General features: G+C 40.9%; 1 protein-coding gene across 2 annotated transcripts in view; it reads right to left on the reverse strand.

Moving 5' to 3' along the window:
- Positions 1-24184, reverse strand: part of ADAT2 (adenosine deaminase tRNA specific 2) — a 117252-nt gene that overhangs the window by 21861 nt on the left and 71207 nt on the right. Inside the window, exons 8-9 of one of the 2 annotated variants that reach the window (XR_002642629.2) lie at positions 22994-23083; positions 1-22448 (exon numbers count right to left, since the gene is read on the reverse strand). The exon at positions 1-22448 is cut by the window's left edge and continues 21861 nt beyond it. The gene's annotated coding sequence lies outside the window, so the exon portion shown is untranslated. Of the gene's footprint in view, positions 23084-24184 lie in introns of both variants that reach the window. The other variant, XR_002642630.2, reaches the window with a different exon arrangement.

Consider the following 24184-nt stretch of genomic DNA (forward strand, 5'->3'; position numbering starts at 1 on the left):
AGCAGATTGCTCCCTCTGACTAACACAATATTGCTTTTGAGGGATCATGAAAGGTTGGGCCTCCAGATGGTGCTGATATGCAGAGTGTGAGCGACTCTCGCTTATGTCAGACACATAGCAAGTTTAGGTCTCTGGGCTACTAAGAGCTCACTGCCAACACTTGGGTTTGAGCCACATATTTGGACCCATGCCTTGATTCTCACCCCCTACATTCTGACTGCTGTACTGCCCATGAGCACAGCCCCTGGAGGCAGCAGGCATCTTTTTCCTGTGGTGGCAAGAATGCCTCACCCTGTGCACTCCGCACTCTGGCATCTGGGTTGACCACCCAAACCCTTCTGCAAGCTCTGTATGCCGTGTCAGGCAGTCCCCTGGAACTGGTTGCACCTGTCTCCTCTGGGGGCTTTAAAATCATTGCTCAGCACACCCATTGCCTTTCCGATTGATTTCTGCCTCTCACCTCTGACTGGTGCGGTTGTGCTACCCCAGGATGGTTTTAATCATGCCAAATGATCAGGGGACATTGCTTGTACAGATGGCACTGCCCTTCCTGCTCTACCCACAGGCCCCCACGTCTTTTCCCAGCTCGTGGCAGTGTCTGGAAAGCAGCAGTGTGGTCAACATTGAGAAAGATCACATGCTAGAAGGGCACTGATTATAGTCTAAAGACTTCTACATCCATGCCCTAAAATTCCAAACAGTACATTGACCATGACCAGAAAAATAAATATCATTCACATTTCCCTGCACAACTGGGGTGAGACCTGCATTTGTAGTCACCATCAACAAAGCATAGTAACAACTTTACTGTGTCTCACTGGAAGCCAGTATTCATGGGTGGCAGATGGGTGATGTGACATCGTGAGTAATGGTGTGATCAGCATTGAATCAAAAGTAGCAGAGAATTGCAGAGGTAATACTGCAAACAGTGCAAACAGATTCCAGCTTTGTGAGTAATACTAGCATTGCTACATCATCTCTAGTTGCGATATAAGAAATAAGCCAAATGGAATATTACTCAGCCATAAAAAGGAATGAAATTGAGTTATTTGTAATGAGGTGGATGGACCTACAGTCTGTCATACAGAGTGAAGTAAGTCAGAAAGAGAAAAACAAATATCGTATGCTAACGCACATATATGGAATCTAAAAAAATGGCACTGATGAACCTGGTAGCAGGGCAGGAATAAAGACACAGACGTAGAGAATGGACTTGAGGACACAGAGGGGGAAGGGGAAGCTGGGACAAAGTGAGAAAGTGGCATGGACATATATACACTACCAAATGTAAAATAGATAGCTAGTGGGAAGCAGCCGCATAGCACAGGGAGATCGGCCCGGTGCTTTGTGACCACCTAGAGGGGTGGGATAGGGAGGGTGGGAGGGAGAGAGACGCAAGAGGGAAGAGATATGGGGATATATGTATGTGTAAAGCTGATTCACTTTGTTATAAAGCAGAAACTAACACACCATTATAAAGCAATTATACTCCAGTAAAGATATTTAAAAAATAAAAATTGAACATGGAAACTCAAAAAAAAAGAAAGAAAGAAAGAAGCCAGAAATGATACATTTGATAATAAAGAACTGGAAGAAACAGCTCCTGGACCTAAATAGGAAGAAATGGATGCTACAAAGAAACTTTATGTGCACCGATTAGACAATAAACAAATATATGAACACCTCTTTTCTACCTATGCCTGACAGAGGCCCATGGATTTTGTAATAAATTTTTAATCAAATTGTTTAGATAGACAAAGGCCTTGCAAAAAAAAAAAAAAAATTGCCTGGAGCCCCACACAGTCTAGGGGCCCTCCTGCTAATACCAAACCAAACACATCACACAGAAAAGAGACCTAGAGACCAGCATCCCTCAAGATCTCATATTGAGATGCTCATGAGGGCATTTTTGAAACATGAGTTCACTGCACAAAGATTGCTATTCTTTTTTTTTTTTTTTTTTCCTATATCTGTTTCAGGAACTAATACAGTTACGTGGGCAGCAGATTGGAGGCCCTTTTTAAGAAAAAGAATGCAATACAAAATTATACACTAAAAATTAGATACAAACATGAACACTTATTCACAACAAATCACTAATTTTACAAAGCTGACAAATACCACGAACAGAAAATCCAGAAAGGTAACAAATATTCTTGGTCATTAATTGTCCGTGTCACCTCTATGCTACTTTTTCCTTGCCTTTTTTGACTCATACTTGGTTTTTGTGATATGATTTGTCAATGGAGAGACTAAAAAGGTAATTTATTTTTTCCCTAACGTAGTCAAATGCATTGCTTATTATCATATTAGGATTCATAAAACATGCACCTTCACATACAGATGTACTATCTGTACGGTTTTCATCACATGAACACAAAGATCCTTCTAAATTCTATTTCCACAATCCCCATTAAAAAGGAAAACAAATGGCATGTTTATATTTAAATCCATTGCATTATTGAGTATATTCCTGCAGGAGAGAATTCCAGACCAAAAGCCAGGCATCGGGACGTCTCCACCAGAGCAACCTCTGAATTCTGTGGCCTTTCTCTCATCCTCCTCTATCTCACCAATGACTTGGCTCAATATGGGGCACAGGCTGCAAAGCCCTGTTCTGGAATCTAACTTTCTCAATCCTTCTTGAACTCTCTCCCCTTCTCCAGCTTAGAGGCTCTTCATCTGCTCATGACAGGGACCAGTGATGCCCAATTTCATCTTCTTTCAAACCACTCCTATGTCATGTTTGGGCTGAGGACTTTGGCACATAGAGACCAAGAACTTGACATTCTTATTCTCAGCTTCCTATGTGCTTCCATCCTTGTTATCTGGGCCTGAGCAAAGAGTCCCAGAGATCAGGGGAAGAAATTCAAAAAATAAGAGTAGAAAACACCTGGGCTGTCATCCATGAGGTACCACCAGTGAGTACCAAATCCTAGTCAGGCTCATTTTCAGGCAAATCGCTCTTGACAGATGTCCTAAGTTTTAGAGTTACTGGATTTTTGCAAATAATATTCCCTGAGTTAACCTCTTGCTACATAATCTAATTTTTAAGAAGAGTTATTTAGGGCACAGAGTGCTCTATTGTTTTAATATCAATTAAGACTACGACCAAGAGAAAAGCCTGTTTCGGGCTTCTCTGATGGCACAGTGGTTAAGAATCTGCCTACCAATGCAAGGGACACAGGTTCAGGCCCTGGCCCGGGAAGATCCCACATGCCTCGGAGCAACTAAGCCCGTGCGCCACAACTACTGAGCCTGAGCTCTAGAGCCCATGAGCCACAACTACTGAGCCCGCATGCCACAACTACTGAAGCCCACATGCCTAGAGCCCATGCTCCACAACAAGAGAAGCCACGACAATGAGAAGCCTGCGCACCGCAACAAAGAGTATCCCCCGCTCGCTGCAACTAGAGAGAGCCTGCACACAGCAACGAAGACCCAACACAGCCAAAAAATTAATTAATTAATTAATTATTTTTTTAAAATGCCTGTTTCCCTGCAGAAGGGCTTGAATGTAAAGCATCTCTCCAATTCAGCTGTGAGGGGATGTGAATGGGAGCCCTGAAAACAGGGCAAAGCTGTTCACTTCCCTAAAAATAATTTTTTTAACTGCAATATACTCTTTCAAGCAGTCAAGGGGCAATTTTTCAATGCTCCACTCGAGGTAGAGACATATCTCCCCTCTTGCATTCTCACCCAGGAAGAGAGCCTGTCTTACCTACTGTGTGCTTTCTCACACTTTATTTAGACATGAAATTCTAACAGCTTAAAAATAACCTGGGATATGTACATATTCCTCTGTATGTATCAAATATTTAAAACGACAATACAGGAAAAATAATTTGGAGATGGCTGTGGCCCATTCCCTCTCTCCTTTCTCTGGCCTACCTCCCATCTCCACAGGGACCCTCCTCCTCCTTTTCCCAGATTTCTGGCCATTTGCTAGCAAGGCAGTTTTTTAACTCATTATTTTTGCCCATTTATCAGCCTTCAGCCCGCTTCTCTTTATTCCTGTCCACATTGCCCCCCTACCCAACAGTTTTCATTCTTTCTCCTTCCTTGAGACAGCAGGTTTCATAACCTCAACTGGGAATGGTGGGCATACCCCACCGCTGGGAGGCATGGTCCCTTTTATCCAGAGGAATGACAGGCGAGGGGGCCACACAAGGGTGTGGACATGGGGACAGAGTGGGGCTGGGATTCTGCCAGGCCTCCTGCTAACCTGAACAGAGTGCTTTTGTGTCCCCCACTGCATGGGAATAGAAATGGAAAGTGTGGGTCCCAGGATGCTGGAAGTATTCATGTTAAATTGTTTGGGGATTGTTAGGTGATTAGCATATTGATTGTTGCCACAGACCCCAAACTCTGGATCTCCCCAAGACCCTTCAGCCTTCCCTCATTTCTGTTGCTGTCCCAGCCACAGCCCCTTCAGTTAGTGAAAAGGAAAAATTGTAATAGATAAGAAATGGCAGAAATGAACAGAAAAACAACATTCATGGCCTTTTGTGACAAATTCCCGAGTTTACCTTCCTAAGGCTGAAAGAAAACTATTCTGTCTGAAACAAAAAGGAAGTGAATGGTTAGCTCGAATAATGTAGGGCTTAGTCGCTCAAGCTGCAGAATCAGACAGCCATGGCTTCGATTCCCAGCTGGGCTGTTCCCTCTCTGAGGGACCACTTTATTCAGCCCTCCAAGCCTCAGCGTTCTCATCTAGAGAGTGGAGATGATAATCTGCCCTTCCTCACTGAGCTGTTGTACACATGCAGTGAGACAGTTATAATGGGCTTGACCTAGATTATAACAAGGACTCAAGAGATGGAAGGCGGTCCTACTTTTCCAAAGCAATGTAATGTAGAAACTAAAGGACCAATTAGAGAGGAAGGTATTTGCTGCCCTTTAGGAACTCACAGTCTAATAAAAGAAGCAAAGAAAAAATAAATAACAGTATAGTTCAGGAAAAGATCAGTGTTACAGACAACAGCCACTAAAAGAGACAAGAGAAATTTGTGAACACTTGAGGAAGGGTTTCAAGATGCTGCAAAGGGCACAGAACATTCGCTTAACTTTAAGAAATCAGAATTGTTTATGTACAGCCATTCCCATACTGTCTTTATTATCCTTAAAGTTCAGAGATAGTGGAAAATTACAGACGGTTTTGGAGGACAAAGTCTGTGACTACAATTGAAATTGGCCTGAATCTTAGCCTTCTGCCCTTAATGGCTAGGATAATCCTATCAAAGGGAAAATCGGAATAAGCTCTAATAAGATAATTGTGGAGACGGCCATGAGGATGCTCACCTCAGCCCCATGATCTTAGACAACTTGCAGGAATAGCTGACCACTAATCATATCTGCTCCTATCACCCATCTCTTTTAGGTGGTCCTCAGTCTAATCATCAACAAGCCAAGGCCATTTTTTTTATCCCCCATACAGTCATGTTCTCAACTCTTATATTGCTGCAAGGACCAATCAAGGCCCAAGGATGAAAAAATTATTTTTCCCTCAAACAAATATTTTATTATTAATAATTTTACATATTAATAAAAGTGAAATTAGATTAATAAAAAGGAGTAGCAAAAGCACAAACTTAGATGTGTAAGGAAAAAGCCAATTATATTGCATTGTAAAATGAGGCTCAAGATTCTCTAGGTCATAGATGTCAGCTTCCTTGAGCAATCAGAAGAGGCCCTTATGGGGCACTCAGTGGGCAAAGCCATTAGGAAATTCTGGAAAAATGAGGTCAGTCGTACTCAGAGCATCTGGCAGGGGTCTAGTGTATACCAGATGCTGGGTCCATTCTGTTCTCTCTGCTTCTACCATGGCCAATCTGTAGCACCTGGAGTAACCCAAAGTGTAGGAAAGATAATCCTCAGCTGATCCAGCAGCAGAGCATGGAAAGAGGAGAAAAAACTCATCAGCACATGGCTCAGACAAGCCAAATGCAAACTAGAATCTGGGCCGGTGCGCTCCGGCATTGTCAGGTTAAACATACAGACAATGGATTAAGGTGTCACAGTGATGGCCACCCTAACCTTCTGGTCTCCCGAGTCACACTGGCTGCTGAGTACCCTTGCCCAGTGAACTGAGGGTCCCCCCAGTCCTTCAGCACTCTATCTTCTATTTCTTCTATCATACCCCATGGTTCTTTTTTCTTGGTTTGCTCCCATTTTGTACTTGCCGTATCTTCTACTAGCTTCCTAAGAAATGATAAGTGGAAATGTTTTGAGACCTTGTGTGTCTGCAAGCAGAAATTTTATTTTATCTTCACACTTGAGTGAAGAGCTTGAGTCAGCAGAGAATTCTGGGTCAGAAAGAATTTTCCTTCAGAATTCTACCATCTTCTAGCTCTACTGTCGTTTAGTCTCAGCGTTGCTTTGAGAAGTCCAAAACCATTCTGACTCCTGATACCCTGTAAGTGTCTGAAGCATATCAGAGATTCTGCGTTTGTAGAGTCTTCTTTTCATCCTCAGTATCCCTAAATTCTATGATGATGTGCCTTGGACTGCATCTTTTTCTTTTATAGTGCTCGGCAGGGATCCCTTTCAAATCCCTTTTAATCAAGAAACTGATGTTTTTCAGGCCTAGAAAATACTGTGAATTATTTATTGGTAATTTATTCCCTTCATTTTTCTCTGTTCTTTGTGTCTGGAAATCCTGTTATTCAGATGTTAGACAGTCTGGACCGGTCCTCTAATTCATCAATCTTTCCTCTAATCATTTATCTCTTTGCCTTTTTGTTTGCTCTACTTTCTTCAGAATTTCCTTATTTTATCTTCCAACCCTTCAATTGAGCTTTTCAACTGCTAACATGTTTTTAATTCCCAAAAACTCTTTTTATGTTTCCTGAATGTTTCTATTTTATAGCGTCCTATTTTTTTTATTTTCTGGATGCAATCTCTTCTCTTATTTCTTGAGGCTATTGATAGCGTTTTAAATATATTATTCCTTTCTATATAGTTTTTGTTGACTACATGCTGCATTTGCTGCTTTTTTATTTGGGTGTCTCTGTTTCATTTCAGAGCTTTCCCCAGAAGCAAGACAGTTTTTTGTTGTCCATTCACGTTTAAGAGAGAGATGTTAAAAAATCAATCTGTGTCCCTAAGAAGGTGGGAGGGGTTGTCAACCCACAGCTTCCCATTAGAGGACTTATCTGGACAGCTTGATGCTCTCCAATTTCGCCATCTGTAGGTCTTTTTTCTTTGATTGATTAGATGCCCTGAGATTTCTCTTTCAAACTCTGGCCTGGAGATCTAACTGCCAGGGGTCTGGGAGTCAAATAAGGAAGATGAGTGGTGGAGGAGGAATGTCTTGGCATTCGAGATTGTTAGTTGTGTGCATGTGTGTACCATACATAGATAAACTGTCTTAGTCAGCTCCATGGCCCTCTCCACAAAAAATTAATGAGGGAGCATTTAAAATATACCAATCTTGGGAATTCCTTGGAGGTCCAGTGGTTAAGACGCCTCCCTTCCACTGCAGGTTCAATCCCTGGTCAGGGAAATAAGATCCCACATGCAGCATGGCACAGCCAAAACTATACATATATATCTATCTTAAGACACGCTCCTCTACTGTCTTGGCTCTGAAGTTCACAGAGTCAGTTTGTGGGAGCCTGGGCCCCCACTCTGCCTGCTGCAGGACACTCTCATCTCCTGAAGTATTTTTAAAGCAAATTCTTATAACTCCCTGAAAAACTTGTCATGTTGACTTAGGAACTGTCCTTAGAGGCTGTTATGAGCCTCTTCATTTAATGATAAAGATGAGAGAATTCCTTGCATTAAAAAAATAGATTTGTGGGAATTCCCTGGTGGTCCAGTGGTTAGGACTCAGTGCTTTCACTGCGGTGGCCTGAGTTGAATCCCTGGTTCTGGAATTAATAACCCACAGGACATGTGGCAAGGCCATAAATAAATAAATAAATAAATAGATTTGTGATAAATCCAGGCACTCTACTTAACACTGGTCTTCCATTTTCCTTCACCTCATAAACACCCTCCAGCCCTGGATAGAGCAAGAGTGCTTCATGCATGCATGCATGCATGCATGCATGCATCCATTGATTTCATTCACTAAATATTTATTGAAAGTTCTCTATGTGCCAGGCACTTTTCTAAGAACCGGATGTACAACGGTGAACAACAACAACATATCCTACTCTCATCCTGGCTGACATGGGTAAGACAGAAAATTATAAAGAACAGCAGTAGGGGCTTTTCTGGAGGCACAGTGGTTAAGAATCCGCCTACCAATGCAGGGGACATGGGTTCAAGCCCTCGTCCAGGAAGATCCCATATGCCGCGGAACAACTAAGCCCGTGAGCCACAACTACTGAGCCTGCGCTCTAGAGCCCGCGAGCCACAACTACTGAGCCCACATGCCACAACTACTGAAGCCTGCATGCCTAGAGCCTGTGTTCCACAACAAGAGAAGCCACCGCCATGGACATATATACACTACCAAATGTAAAATAGATAGCTAGTGGGAAGCAGCTACATAGCACAGGGAGATCAGCTCAGAGCTTTGTGACCACCAAGAGGGGTGGGATAGGGAGGGTGGAAGGGAGATGCAAGAGGGAGGGGATATGGGGATATATGTATATGTAAAGCTGATTCACTTCGTTATAAAGCAGAAACTAACACACCATTGTAAAGCAATTATACTCCAATAAAGATGTTAAAATAAATTAATTTAATTAATTAAAAAAAAAGAGAAGCCACCACAATGAGAAGCCCACGCACCACAGCGAAGGGTAGCCCCCACTCACCGCAACTAGAGAAAAGCCCACATGCAGCAACGAAGACCCAACACAGCCAAAAATAAAATAACTAAATTTATAAATAAATAAATAAAAATTAGAAGAACAGCAGTAAATATACAGTAGGGTGTGGCAAGCAGAATAATGTCCGTGTCCTAATCCCTGGAACTTTTGAATATGCTATGTCACATGGCAAAAGGGAATTAAGGTGGAGAATCAGTTGGGGAGAAATAGGGAGATTATCCTGGATTGTCTGGGTGGGCCCAATGTAACCACAAGGATCCTTATTATAAGTGAAAAAGGGAGACAGGAGAGTCAGAGTCAAGAGTGAGACAATGTCAAAGACTTGTCTGTCATGGCTGGCTTTGAAGATGGAAGTGGGCCATGAGCCAAGACATTCAGGCAGCTCAGAAGCTGGAAAGGGCAAGGAAATGGATTCTTTCCTAGAACCTCTAAAAGGAATTCAGCCTCTTCCAACACATTTTACATTTCTCATCTCCAGAAATGTGAGATCATAAATTTATTTTGTTTGAAGCCACTAAGCTTGTGCTAATTTGTTATAGCAGCAATAAGAAACTAATAGAGATGGGGTGCAAAGGTGGAAGCAGAGATAGTTTAATCACTGGGCACTTACCATGTGCCAGACACTGGGTTAGATGTTGATGATAAAAAGAGAAAAGATATGGTTCCTATCATCAAAAAGTACACAGTCTTGGGCTTCCCTGGTGGCGCAGTGGTTGAGAGTCCGCCTGCCGATGCAGGAGACACGGGTTCGTGCTCCGGTCCGGGAAGATCCCACATGCCGCGGAGCAGCTGGGCCCGTGAGCCATGGCCGCTGAGCCTGCGCGTCCGGAGCCTGTGCTCCGCAACGGGAGAGGCCACAACAGTGAGAGGCCCGCGTACCGCAAAAAAAAAAAAAAAAAAGATCAAGAAGGCCCTTGGCAGTGTCAATATTTACAGGAAACAGGAAAAAAAGGAGTCAGCAAAGGCATATAGAGAGAGGCCCGTAAGAAAGTTGTTGGATCTCAGTAGCCACAGGAAGAGCGAGTTTCAAAAGTGTGAAAATAGCAGTGTGAAATCTTAGAAAGGATGACGAAAGGACGATCAGTTGGAGAAGGAGCCATACAAATTAGTAATTAGGAAGTCATCATAAAGACGGACAAGATGATTTCAGAGGTGTGAAGGGAGAAGCTAGACTGAAGAGTTAAGAGGTAGATTTTTTAAAAATAAGTGTAACAACTATAGACATCTTTTAAAGATGAAAAGTTTAACAAAACAGAAACACAGGGTGATAAAAGAAATTTTATGTGGCCATATGTAGAAGATGATTTTATTTAACCTGAATTTCCTTTTGAATCAAGTAAAGGCGAATCAAGGGGAAAGAGAGGCAAATGGCCATTCTGTACCCACAGGTCTACAGCTACGGCAAACTAGCCCCCATGTTTACCCACAGGCACTGAACGCTGGGGCGATATTCAAAGAGCTCATTTTGGTCTTTAATTTCATTTTATACTTCTTCTCCCTAATCATATCTCACTCTACATCAGCAACTCCCACTCCCTCAGTGGTCTCCCCCACATTCACATCCTGTCCTCTCTCTCCTTGCCTCTCCTCTCCAGGGCTAGATATCGAGTTCACTCACTCACCGAGAACACTATTTTGGTTTTTTTAAATACAAAAATCTATTTCCCCAGGATAACAGTCAGAAAAAATTATAACAGTTGTAATCATAATTGGACTCTTAGTGTTAAAAGAAGAGAGGCTGACTTCATAAGGAATTAGAAAACCCACCAGGACATGGGACTTTCAGAGTCAAAACCAGGGAAGTCCAGGAAAACTTGGACAAGTTGGTCACCCCCAATGGCAAGCTGTCACGATCTGAGGTCACGGGAGGAAGTTGTTACTCTCCATTTCTCTCTCATGGCGATTCTGCCTCTTCAGAAGAGTCTTTGCTGTTTTCTTGCTAGGAATAAACCAGTCTTCCATGACCCACATCCTAGGAGGAGCTAATCTGAATGACTTAGCTAATAACTTTTGCCCAACCCCTCTCCACCCCCCACACGTACACACACAGGGATCCCAGCCAGCCTAGGAGTGGGCTGCCCTTGGGTCAGGTGACAACCCCATCCAATCTGCGAGCATCTCTTTATAAAGCTAGTTGGCTAATTTCCTAAGCCCTTAACTTTCTTTTGTAAGATAATTTCAGAGCAAAATGGAGCTGGGTGTGGTAGGTACCACGTCATAGATATTGTTTGCTCACCTAGGACAGTGTATTAGTCTTCTAGGACTGCCATAACCACCTTCTGGCTTTTTCCTGTGTGCTCACATTCCTGGCATTTCTCTCTCTCTCTTATACTAAGGACACCAGTCATATTGGATTAGGGTCACCCTTACAGTCTCATTTACCTTTATTACCTCTTTTAAGGCCCTATGTCCAAATACAGTCACATTAGGGGATAGAGCTTCAAATTATGAATCTGAGGAGGACATAATTCAGTCCATAACAGTCAACATTAATCCCTGTTTGGGGGAAGAGCTGCTTCCTCACTCTCGCCTTGTGGTTCCGGCAGGGTCTGTCTATCACAGGGCTGCCCCACCTACCCTGGCCGTAAGAGTGGGCATGTGACCAAGACAGGGCCTATGATAGTACTCCATTGCTCTGACTCTAGTAACTAGTCCACAGCTGAACAGCTAAGTCAAGTTCAGCCATTAGAGTTCCCCTCTCCTGGTTTTAGCTTTTTAAAAACAGGATCTTCCCTTTTATTTTATACAACTGGAAGGATATGAATCTGGAACAGCCATATTTTTACCACATGTTTTTACTACAGGTTGAAAGCTTGTATGTCGGAGGAGAGAATTAAACTGATGTAGAAAGGAAATGGAGAAAACAATGTGGGAAGGAGAGGGTACGCGATGTTACCTAGCCCTTGATTCTAGACCTGTTGCTGCAGGAGCTAATCTGACTCCTGGTTTACACAGTTCTTCCTCTCTGAGAGCTACCCTGAGTCTTTCCAATAATTTCCCCTTTTTGATTAGGCTAAGTTCAGGAGTGATTTCTCTGACTTAACTGAATATACATGAGGGTTAACATGGTCCCCCAATTCCCACCAACCACTGCAAGGTATACTCAGGTGGGAATAAATATAATGAACATGTAGGTCTGGGCAGCTAGGCATCCAAAACAAATACAGGTGGCTTCACTGTGGTCAGGAACTCCAGGCAAATGAGCACACAGTACCCAGCAACTGTTTTGGAGGAATGAAGGCAACACCCTCTGGAGGTCAAAGGTTCAGATGTTCAGGAAGATAGAGAAGTTTAGGATACAGAAGTTTGAAAAGATACAGAAGTATACAAAGATACAGACAGACGTTTGGGAAGAATGGTGAACACGGAGAAAAAAAGACCAATATAGAGTTCTACTTGAATTAAGAAAATTAAAGTGAATTGCTTAAGAACAACTGAATGAATTGCCTTACCACATAAAATAAATCACTGGGGCTTTAGGAACTGCTTTGGGGAAATACAGATGGTCAAGATGACTCGATGTTACTGACTGTAATACCAAACTGTTTGGCAATGGTAATTGCCATCAAACATTAACAGTTGATGTCACTTAAGTACTTTTGGACACCCATTAGGGACTCAGAGAGAAGAACGCAAAAGAACCAGGAGGCTCTGACCTCAAATGTTGAAGTGTTATATAGAAGACAAGGCTTGACACACCTGAAACACAAGAGTTTAAGAGAACATAAAGGCTAGAATATATGGCATCTTACCTCAAGATTTCAGTAACATAGAAGCAACTGAAGGCTTTTGCACCTCTACTTATGACTTTAGAGGATTCCGTTTCCTCAATTGGACCAGCCTAAAAGGGAAAATATAAAACCCTGAGTATTACCAACAGCACTTTTTTGCCCAATGAAACTCAATATATCCAAGCCAGAAACATAGAGAATAAAATTAATTTTGGCCAATTGGTAAGCACTAGAGGGCTTTAGACATCATCTGTATCCCCCCAGGCACTCTAACATGAAGTTGAATACAAAGAGAACATCCCAGAATGTTGAATTACCTTTTACCCACACAGTGTGGACTTGAAATCGCATGGATAAAAATGACAGCAAATAGAGCAACGGGAGAATAAAATATTACAATGTTGTGCTTTATTAAAAAATGTTAGAAGAGAGATGTTTGCTTTAAATTTCATAAATAATACTTCCTTAAGCTTTTAATTGTTCATATAATACTTGGAATCTAAAGGCGAAAATAAAATTAGGATAACATAAATAATTCGCTAACAAAGTAAACACAACCACAATCGAATGTCTGAATGAACAGAAGTTAAATGAAATGATTCCAGGGGCTATTTTTATTATTCCCATGTCTTTAGAGAAGGAGGAAACTTCAGATTTTCCTGCAATGCAAGTTTCAATTCTCTGCATCTTTATACAATTGCAATTTTTTAAAAGATAGAGCTTTATCAGAAAAAAAAAAAAAAAGCAGTCCTAATACAATCCAGGAATATTTTCGAGGTCAAAACTTACTTTCACATACATGGAGTGAAAAAATTTAACTTAACTGAAATGCATCAAAGCATGCTCATTATTTTATATACCCATGCACATTTTGGACGTTCCACATTACTCTTCCTGGGCATCCAGGTGGGTTCTAAGGAAAACTCTAATGGATTACGTTTCATCTACACAGCTAAAAGAAGGAGAATTGCACTCTCCTAACTTGGTGGTGTTTTTTTACTCAAATTTGAGATTAAAGAGGTTTAAGTTCTTGCAATCACAGCTCTTTAGATCACATCAATGATTCTTCACAGACTTACCTTCACTAGAAATTGTACAACTGAAGAGATGAGAGAACAATGATATCCTCTTTAATTAGAGCTTTTGTGGATCCATTCTGTGGATATTATAGACATCCTTCAACTTGATTCTGACACATTTAAGGCAACTGAGGAAAAAAAGGTGAACGGATCCCCTAACAACTTTAGCTATGCCTCTCATTAATTACTATTTTCAAGGGGCCATAGAACTTCCTGTGGTTAATGGTTAACACCATCTGGTGGCCTGCAGGACAAGTGGCAAACGTAGACTATTAGGGCTCAAGGAGTCTTGAGAGGCCACTTACATCCATCTCTCTGCCTTTAGGCAGAAGTGGGGAAATATGAGATGCTATCAAATTTTTGAAGACTTTCAAGAAAGTAGATTCTAAGACATAAAAACAGTAACTCCAGAAACACTTCAGTGTCTAGCAACTCACATCATCAACTCTTACTGTCATTGTCAAGATATTTTAAATCTGTGAGCCTGGAAAATAGATGCATGACACGACAACTAATCTCTGGATGTCAGCACGCCTTGCCAATTGTGTGACTCCCCAGAGAATATACACAACTCATATCTGCACTGCAAAAAAAGAAGTGCTCAAAACCCTCACATTTCTAGAGGGGTTCTAAGCCAGAATGACCTCCATTCTCTTGAGAATAAAATATTGATTTCAGGAGAGTGAAACCACCTGTCCCATTTCTATTTACCAGGACTAGTCAAGGTTTGAGATTTTCAAATTGTATTGTTCTCTTTGTTTCTTCTCTTTGAAATTTGTTTTTACATCGGAAACATCAATGTGAACATGTGCTTTAAGGACTTGAAAAGAAACACACCCTTTAAATGCTAACTGTGTCTGTAATTATTTAGCACCTGCTCAAATAAAGGCAAGAATTGCTCCAAACAAAGAGTGTTGCTTATTTTTGTTGATCATAGGATCCTGAAGAAGAAGGTGGGATTTTGGACGGGAGAGGAAATAAAGCCCTGAGAGTATGACAAGGAGAAACTAGGTTAAACTATGGTAGTTGCAAATCAAAAATATCACAAGCCAACGACTGTATTCTTTGTTTTTCTTTGATCACATCAAATCTCAATTCATATCACAAATTATATCACACTGTGGAGTTCGTTGCTCTATCAATCCCAGTTCATACCTGAGAGCCCTGGGTGACATCATGTTCTTAACAAGATGTGCCTTGAAAAATAAATTGAGGAAACAGAACGTAAGATGGTTACAGACCTACAAGTCAGGATATAAAAAGATCTGTGGCTATTCCAAAACAGATGTTTATGGTGAAAAGAAGCTGCCTGAGAATTTCCATGGAGAGAATAGCAGAAAGAAAAGAAGTAGAAGGAGAAAGTGGAAACATTTAAGAAGACATATAAAGAAGAATGGAAATAAAAGCAAAGGGAGAAGACGGCAGCATCAATTTGTGTGCGGTGAGATAGAAATGTGACTTCCAGGGAAGACGAATGCACGTGTGTCTATATGTAGGTGTGTTGTGTGTGCGCGCATGTACAGAGTATGAGGAAAAGAGCTTGGGATCTGAAATCTGGATTCAAAACACCTGTATTTTGAACCCAGACTTAGCCTTCTCTGGTGACATGACCATAGGTACATGTGTTAGTTTGCTAGGGCTACCAAAATAAAGCACCACAGACTGGTGGTGCTAGCTAAACCAACAGAAATTTATTTTCTCACCACCTCTGGAGGCTAGAGGTCCAAGATCAAAGCGTTATCAGAGTTGGTTTCTTTCGAGGCCTTGTAGATGACCATTATTCTTCTCCCTGTGTCTTCACATGGTTTTCTCTCTGCACCTGTTTGTGTCCTAATTTCCTTTTATAAGGACACCAGTCATATTGGACTAGAACCTACCCTAATGACTTCATCTTCATTTAATTATCTCATTAAAGGCCTGATCTCCAAATACAGTCACATTGTGAGGTACTGAGGGTTAGGACTTCAACATAACGTTATGTAACCTTTTCAAGGTCCTTTTTTTTTTTAAAAAAAAGAGAGGATTATAATAAGAAGTAACTCAAAATGCTGTTGTAATGACTAAATGAAGTAATACATTTTAAAAGTTAAATGTTCAACAGCAGTAAAATGGCTAATTACATAATGTTCAAAAAACTGAATATTATGCAAAAAATTTTAATCACATAAGAAAATACCTCTAATATTAAGTACTTAAAATGCACAATTCTTCTTAATATGTGTGTGAACATATTTAAATATATTTAGTTTGTAACAAAAAATATTTATTGAAAGGGGCTTCCCTGGTGGCGCAGTGGTTGAGAGTCCGCCTGCCGATGCAGGGGACGCGGGTTCGTGCCCCGGTCTGGGGGGATCCCGCATGCCGCGGAGCGGCTGGGCCCGTGGGCCATGGCCGCTGAGCCTGCGCGTCCGGAGCCTGTGCTCCGCAGCGGGAGAGGCCACAACAGTGAGAGGCCCGTGTACTGCCAAAAAAAAAAAAAAAAATTTTATTGAAGGACAACACAATAAGATATTAATGGCTAAGTGTGGGTGGAGAAATTATTCAGAGATGATCTTTGTTCTTCCTGTATTCATCTATATTTTCTAAGTCATCTACAATGTGCATGCATTTGTTTTATTTTATTTTGCATCAGGATAATACTCATCTTTAATTTTTTTTTTTTTTTTTTTTTGCAGTACGCGGGCCTCTCACTGTTGTGACCTCTCCCGCTGCGGAGCACAGGCTCCGGACGCGCAGGCTCAGCGGCCATGGCTCACGGGCTCAGCCGCTCCGCGGCATGTGGGATCCTCCCGGACCAGGGCACGAACCCACGTCCCCTGCATCGGCAGGCGGACTCTCAACCACTGCACCACGAGGGAAGCCCTCATCTTTAATTTTAAAAGTTAAGTATACTATCAGACTCCAGTCCTCCTCATTCTCAACTCCTACTACATGAGTGACTGCTTTTGACTCTTCTGCCTGTGTCTTCTGATAGATATTTATCTCCATGTTTCTAACACAGGTTCAAACTTTTTTTCTTGATATTCACATTTTTTTTTCTATTGACTGTCTACTCTGGGCAATGAGGAATTAGGCCTCTTACACTTACAGCCCCTAATCTTCCAGACATTGTCTATCTCCTAGCATCCTAATCTAGTTTTATTACATTGTTATTAATTAAATAGATATTCAGTGTTCACATTTTATGACAAATAAAAACTCCTTTCTCAGTTCTAAAAGTTTGTTGACATCTGTTAGCAATTGTCTTCTCCTCTCCCCAAAACCAGCTTTTTAAATGGAAAAGGAAAAAATTGTATTTTAATTACAACCAGTCTTGAAAAAATAAACATGAGGATGATTTATCATATAATTTACTGACAAACGTAAATATATACATATGATAGTGTTAATATACACATCTATGCTTAAATCTTGGCTTTGCCACTTACTAGCTGTATGGCTTTGGAAAAGATACTTAACTTTTCTGATGCTCAGTTTTTCTCATTTGATAAATAATAATAATACTGCCTGTCTTGCATGGTTGTAGTTTGAAATGAAAATGATGTGTATAAAATGACAATAATGTATTTAGAATGTACTAATGGCTCAAACCAGGAAATCAGTATATATCAATAGTTGATTTTATTAACATAAATATCAGTTATAATCTTAAGTTACTTTGTATAAATATATGATATAAAAATCTGAGACTACCATGTTTCAAGTCAAACAGTGCAAAAGGAGATCAGGAAACTACTAAGAAATTTTTTTGCCTATTTCCTGGTGGAGATATGACTTAATTAGAGTGAAACTGGCCATTTTATTTCAAAGTGTAGGTAATTTGGAGGTATAAATAGCTAGCACTGCCCCTAGTATAGTCCAGATGGTCTTATCAGATCTTATCAAGTTTCTTGTACATTAAGAAACTGAGTTTAATGAGCCAACAACACCCTAAAACAGGCTTGCAATAAACTCAACAAACGTACTGGCAGCCCTCCAAGTGTGTGAAAAACAATCTCCTCCCCTCCTGTGACAAAGAAGGGGATCTTGACTCCAGAGCATTACTTACCTTTGGCAGACAGGTGAGTGGTCCTTGGAAGGGCTGTTGTAAAAATGTTTTTGAAACCAAATACCTTAAAGCAGCTGAGAGACTTGGGCATTATTTTTTTCATTTGGGGACAAAAGATCCAAAGAAGAGTCTTCCCTCCCTTAAACCACTGGCTTGAGAAAGGAAATGAAGAATAGACATTGGTGGGGAGATGGGAAGAAGGAGTTGGCAGAGGGCAGAGGAGGGCTTTTGTGAGGAAGGAAGGAAAGAAGCAAGGGAGGGAGGAAGGGAGGGAGGGAGGGAGGAAGCATGGGTAGGGAAATGTCCTCTCTTGATTCTCAGTGTCTGATCCATCTCCCTCAAGGATGTCTCATTCCTCCCACAGACCAGAGCAAGCAAGGAGGCCCTTCCATCCTCCCAGTCCCATTAGAGGTCCGAAATAAATCGATTATATTCAATAGGAAATTATTCCTTTAACCCTAACATAACTAATTCTGTCTATTTTACTAGACTCTGCACTCCTTAAGGGCATAGAACATAGCTAATGGTCTTCGAATCAACAATACTTACACTCTCTGGCACATAGTAGGTACTAAATAAGCAAACATTTTCCTATTAAAACATTTTAGGGCCCATATGCTCTATTTTTTCCCATGAAGTCCATTGTTTATCCTGGGGTGGAAAAAAATTTAGCTTATATGTTAATAATAAAATTTTCTATTTGGTCCTACATAATAAAAAGATGAGTTAAAAGCCCATTTTCTATAAAAAACTTGGGTCTTCCGCTGATGAATGGGTGTCTGCTGGTAGATAGAGAGATGTCCTTAGCTGAGATTGACTTTTTGAAGCGGTGATGGCAATACCCACCCTCAGAGAGGCGGGTGAGTTCAGGAATATGATTACTGTGGAATATCATTCAGGAAGTCATTGAACTCTTATTCTAAATAGTGAAAACATTAAATAAAGGAAAGATCAAGGTACCTCATTGAATTTCAGAGTTTTGATGATATATAAAACAAATAACTATAAAGCTAAATTTACTTTGGCTTGTTACTCCTTTAAGGAGAGGAGAACCTGAAAGTATTTTTAAATAAGTAAATATTGAGTTAGGTTTGGAAAAGAATTATTAGAATTGTAATAAAGTTCCCCATTTTGACTTTTTCCTATTTGGATATTGGTCAACGAAGTAGAGTTCATAACAAAAATCTAAGTAGGGATTAATCTGCACCTGCCTCTAACTCCAGAACTATAGTGGTTTTATTTACATGACTGCCTTTAGGGAATTAAGAACAGATGTTAAAGAGAACTTTTAAGACCAGGATGGGAGAATAAGTTTGCCCAACACCTATGGGTAAGATAAGGATGTCCCAGGTGGGGGAATAGTGAAATCACCCTAAGGTGGGAGAGAATCAAATGACGTGAGTTTTGGGGGATACTCAGTGAAGTCAGGATGAGTCATGTGGTGCCTTCATTCATCTTCTGGTATAGTCTTGGGTAAGTTACTCTGAGTCCTCAAAGGAGTGCTGTCACATTGAAGGTTCAGACTACATATAAGATACTAGACAAAGATCTCAGGTTACTGAGAAGCAGTGTCATCCAAGGTTGGGCTGAGAAAGCTTAGTCCATGAGTTGAGACATAACCATCCCCCATCTTCAGAGGTCCTTGTGGAGATTAGAGTGAAACATCAAACACGAAGTAGCAGCAGATGGGGACAAAGACACAAACAGAGGTAGTTGTAGAAGAAACATCCACTGAACAAAGCCACCAAGCACCAAGACTGCAGGAAAAATTTAATCACTACCAGGGAGACTGAGAACCCATTCCATCAGGGGAAGGAGAGAAGATAATGAGGAATCAATGCCTTAATAACTTTACTAGGTGGGTACTTAGATGCAAAGGTTAAGGAAACAATAGTCTCATTAGCTGTCTACAATGCTAGAGTAACCAAGAAAAATAAGAGTTACGTCTATTTACTTAATCACATATGTTAAGTTTCTCAACAAATTATGTGCCAAGCACGGTGCTATGTGCTGTGTATAAAACACTTAGAAAAACAGACAAGGTTCCTGACCTCCTTGAGCTTACAGTCTTGGGCTTAAATATCCCTTATTAACAGCGCTGCTGGTTTTATTGTGGTAGACAACCCAAGTTCCTCTGCAGTTTTAAGATTCACCCGTTATGAAAAAGGTAAAGAGAAGTTAACGTAATGGTGGTGATTTTACCACCAACCTGAAGATACACTTGCTTTAAAACTAGAGTAACCTGAATTAGAAGAAAACATACTACTACTGAATGTAATACTGTATCACTTCTAAAAACACACTGGTTTAAGTAGTAATGTCCTTGCGTAGACTGAAAATGGAAATTCACTAGAACTCCAATTCTAATTGCACTTGGAAAATATTTGCAGCCTCCTAGAGTTGGAAAGTCATGACCTGGTATGAGAGAAAATCCAGTCTCTTGCTTCTCTTGCTCCTCTGTTTATTTATTCACTCGTGTAGCAAATATTGATTGAGTACCTGCTACATGCCAGGCACGGTTGTAAGCACTTGAGATGCAGCGACGAACAAGACACACAAATCCCTCACTCTCATGACATTTAAATTCTAGTGGGTAGGAAAGACAAGAGAAAATAAGAAAAAGTAAATAAATAAATTTCCAGTAGTGGTAAGTGCAAAGAAGCAGCAGCAGAACAGGAGGTAGCGACGGGGGAATGGAAAGAAGTTAGAGACAGAGAAGCAGGAAGGGGGTGGGAGGATGGGGACTCTATTACCCAGAGCTGCCCAGGAAGGCCTCCTTGAACAGATGCCTGAAGGTAGCGAGGGAGTGAGCCATGCAAAGATCCAGAATTACGGCGTGTGAAGCCTGAAGCAGAACCGGTGTAGCCAAAGCAGAGTGAGGAGAGAACGGTAGGAAATATCATGACAGGGGCTAGATCCTGTTGGACCGCGTAGATTTTACTGAGGCATTTTCATTTCTCCCTCTGTTTGTTTCTTCTGCTGTGTTGTGTTGTATTTTTTTAATGACGTGAAGCTGTTGGAGCGTGTCTGAGCTGGAGAGTGACAGCTCCTCTTTTTAGCTGCCAGGGCTTTTTCAATGGCATATTTTATTAGCACTTCTTCCAGACTGGGCTCTCTGTAAATTTTGTGTGTTGCTTAAAGCGATCCTGGACACCCACAGCCCAGCTTCCCATCTCATGCAGGTAAGAACTTCCCTCAAAAGGGGCCATTCATTAGACTTTCCAATGAGGGTTCAAAAAGTTATGGGGGACGGAGGCATTTACAATGACGGTGTGGCTAGAAGAGGAGTGAGGGAGCCCAGGTGTCCCTGTCACCATGACAATGGAAAATCAGGGTGTGAGTGCCAGAGAGTAGTTTTCACCTATGTTTGTATTAACAGGGCTTCCTCCAGGACCCTTTACCTCAGTGAGCAGCAAGCCTGCTCTCCTGTCCACTTCCAGGATGTACTGGTGCTTTCTCATCCTGCGTGCACACTGTAGCTGGGAGTGGTGTAACAGGCCAGGTCCATTAAATGGAATAAGAGTAGCTACTGTTACTGAGCTCCTATCAAATGCTAGTCACTGTGTACTTAAATATATTATCTCTAATTTTCACAGCCATTCCCTAAGATATTATCTCTATTTGATAGATGAGGACCCTGAAGTAGAGACAGATGGCAGAACTCACCCAAGTTCACACAGAAGTGGCAATGCCAGGGTTTGAGCCCAGAATTGCCTGACTCTGAAACTTGAACTTTTTGCCTTCTACCATGCTGCCTCCAAATAGGTCAAATGACTAGAAAAAGAAGATTTCAGTTCAGAATTGTCATTGTAGATTGTTTCCACCAGTTTATTTTATGTAGAACTCCAAATGGGTCAAATTTCATAATAATGAAATTCAAGAGAACCTCTGTGCCATTTTGTTATAGGGCAGCTGCCTTGGAATTTGTGTCATAACTTATTATGTTGGCTATTTTTGAAATAAGTAGACCTCAATTGAAAATGGGAGGATTTATCATATATAATTTTTAAATAAATAAATAATTTCATTTAATGAATTTCTTAGAGCCTGAAATTGCTTTATTCCATATAAATTTCATTAAAACACAGACCTATAGCTAAAGCAGAGAAGAGAGTATAATTTGAGTGTTATTTACAATTAAAGCTACTATTTTTCTGCTCACAGACTCTGGCTCAGGACTGCCTCACTTCTCCACCCACGGTTTTGTGAATTCCATGAAATATTTTTTCCACTCTTTTTAAAAAATTTTATTTTATATTGGAATATAGTTGATTAATGTTGTGTTAGTTTCAGGTGTACAGCAAAGTGATTCAGTTATACATATATTTGTATATGTATATGTGCTGTTTTTCAAATTCTTCTCCCATTTAGGTTATTACAGAATATTGAGCAGAGTTCCCTGTGCTATACAGTAGGTCCTTGTTGGTTATCCATTTAAAATATAGCAGTGAGTACAAGTCAATCCTAAACTCCCAAGCTATCCCTGCCCCTCTACCCTTCCCACTGGTAACCATAAATTCGTTCTCTAAGTCTGTGAGTCTGTTTCTGTTTTGTAAATAAGTTCATTTGTATGATTTTTTTTTGGTTTCGCATATAAGCGATATCATATGATATTTGTCTTTCTTTGTTTGACTTACTTCACTTACTATGATAATCTCCAGGCCCATCCATGTTGCTGCAAATGGCATTATTTCATTCTTTTCAATGGCTGAGTACTATTCCACTGGGTATACACCACATCTCTTTATCCATTCCTCTGCTGATGGACATTTAGGTTGCCTCCGTGCCTTGGCTATTGTAAACAGCGCTGCAGTGAATATTGGGGTGCATGTATCCTTTTAACATTGTGCTTCTCAGAGCATAACCATCTATCTCTCTCTTCTCTGTCTCTGTCTCTGTCTCTCTCTCTGTCTCTCTCTCTCTCACACACACACACACACACACACACACACACACACGTCTTCTATAGAGAAATTAACTCTCCATGGAAGATTTTTGGGGCAGAATAGGATGCATTTTTCTCAGACCAACAAAACAGACAGGGGCCAATTACCAGGTTCTAGATCTGGTGTCTCACTAAGTTCTTCATGTAGATAAATGCTGGGAAAATATTCTCCAGGTAAAGATTTTGCCTCAGTGGCTATAGACTTTGACCCTCACTAAACTAGTCCTCACACACCAGTGAGCACTGGGTGACAGAACTAGAATATTCCACTAGAAGAACTAAAATATTACAGTAGAAGGAACCTTGAAAATAACCTCATTCAACCTCCATGACAAATAGAAGAAGAAACTAAGGTCTTGTATAAAGGGTTAGAGGGTGAAATGAGACTGGAACTCAGGTCTTCTCACCTTGAGGAAACTTCCTCAACACACCGTATTTTCTTTCTCCATGTTTTCTTGTTGTTGAATTCTCCTGAAACGACTTATTCTTGTAAAAACCTGAATTAGGAAGAACACATCTATATGAAAATCATTGTCCTACCAATACCCTGTGATTTCCCTGGATGGAGCTCATTTCTCTTTTCCCATCTTCCCAACTCAGTGATTGTAACTTTTTTCCTCTGAAATGCTGCAATGCCTGTGAACACTCACCTGTAGGGATTTCAGAATTCAGAACAAATCCTTGTTGAACAGGAAAAGAGATCAAGGGAATATTGCCTCTTCATGTGTAGAAATTTTATGGCATTTCTCCCAAGTGTGTAATATGTGTGTGGTTGTATTTTATGAAACTTTTATGAGAGCACTTCATTTCAGTTCTCCTGTTCCTTTTATGGTGGGCCTGATCCTACTATTTTTCTGTAACTGAAATTTTATTTTTAAATATTAAATTGTGATTATGAGAAAAGGTTCTTTATTCCAATGCACTCATGTACATGTAACTTCTTCTGACTTATGGGGAAGCAGGTCCCACATCAGAGCTTCAGCCCTGGGCCCATAATTTGCAAGCATCAAATGAAGCCTCATATTGCAATGCAAATTATAGTACCCAGGGATCTGCCGTATAATCACCCAGTTACGAGAAAGGTAAAGAGGAGAGGAAATTACCATAATGGGCCACAGAATATACACAAGAGGATGCTCAGAGGCCTATATGGCAGATTTCACCACCATTCGAAAGATATGCTTGCGTTCCTCTGAAAATGTGCTCTCCTTGGTAGAGAAAGATGTTGTTGGCTCCGTCTTGGAGAAACTTGATCTTCAGCTTTTTTGGTAGCGATGGATTGGACTGAATTATTTATATTCTCTCATCTGAACTGTGAAGTGGCCAACTAGGAGTTGGGATCGTTTTAGAAGCTGAACTTCAATGAACGAGTAGGTTGAAATATGGAAACATGGAAAGGGAGGGAGAAGAGCATTCCAAGAGGAGGAAAACGAGTGAGCAAAGGTGTAGAGACAGAAAGACCTGTTTAAAAAGAAGCACAGTCCCCCTGGGCTAAAGTGTGGGAGGACACATTTCTGGCACACAGCCATTTGAACTGAGGCCCCCATTACCCAATGGAGCTTAGAGCCTGGGCCTCTGGACCTTGATGAACAAGTTCA

The sequence above is a fragment of the Delphinapterus leucas genome, chromosome 12 (genome assembly GCF_059928025.1).
Source record: "Delphinapterus leucas isolate spDelLeu-1000000601 "Yukka" chromosome 12, BTC_Dleu_Yukka2, whole genome shotgun sequence".
Lineage (NCBI taxonomy): Eukaryota > Metazoa > Chordata > Mammalia > Artiodactyla > Monodontidae > Delphinapterus > Delphinapterus leucas.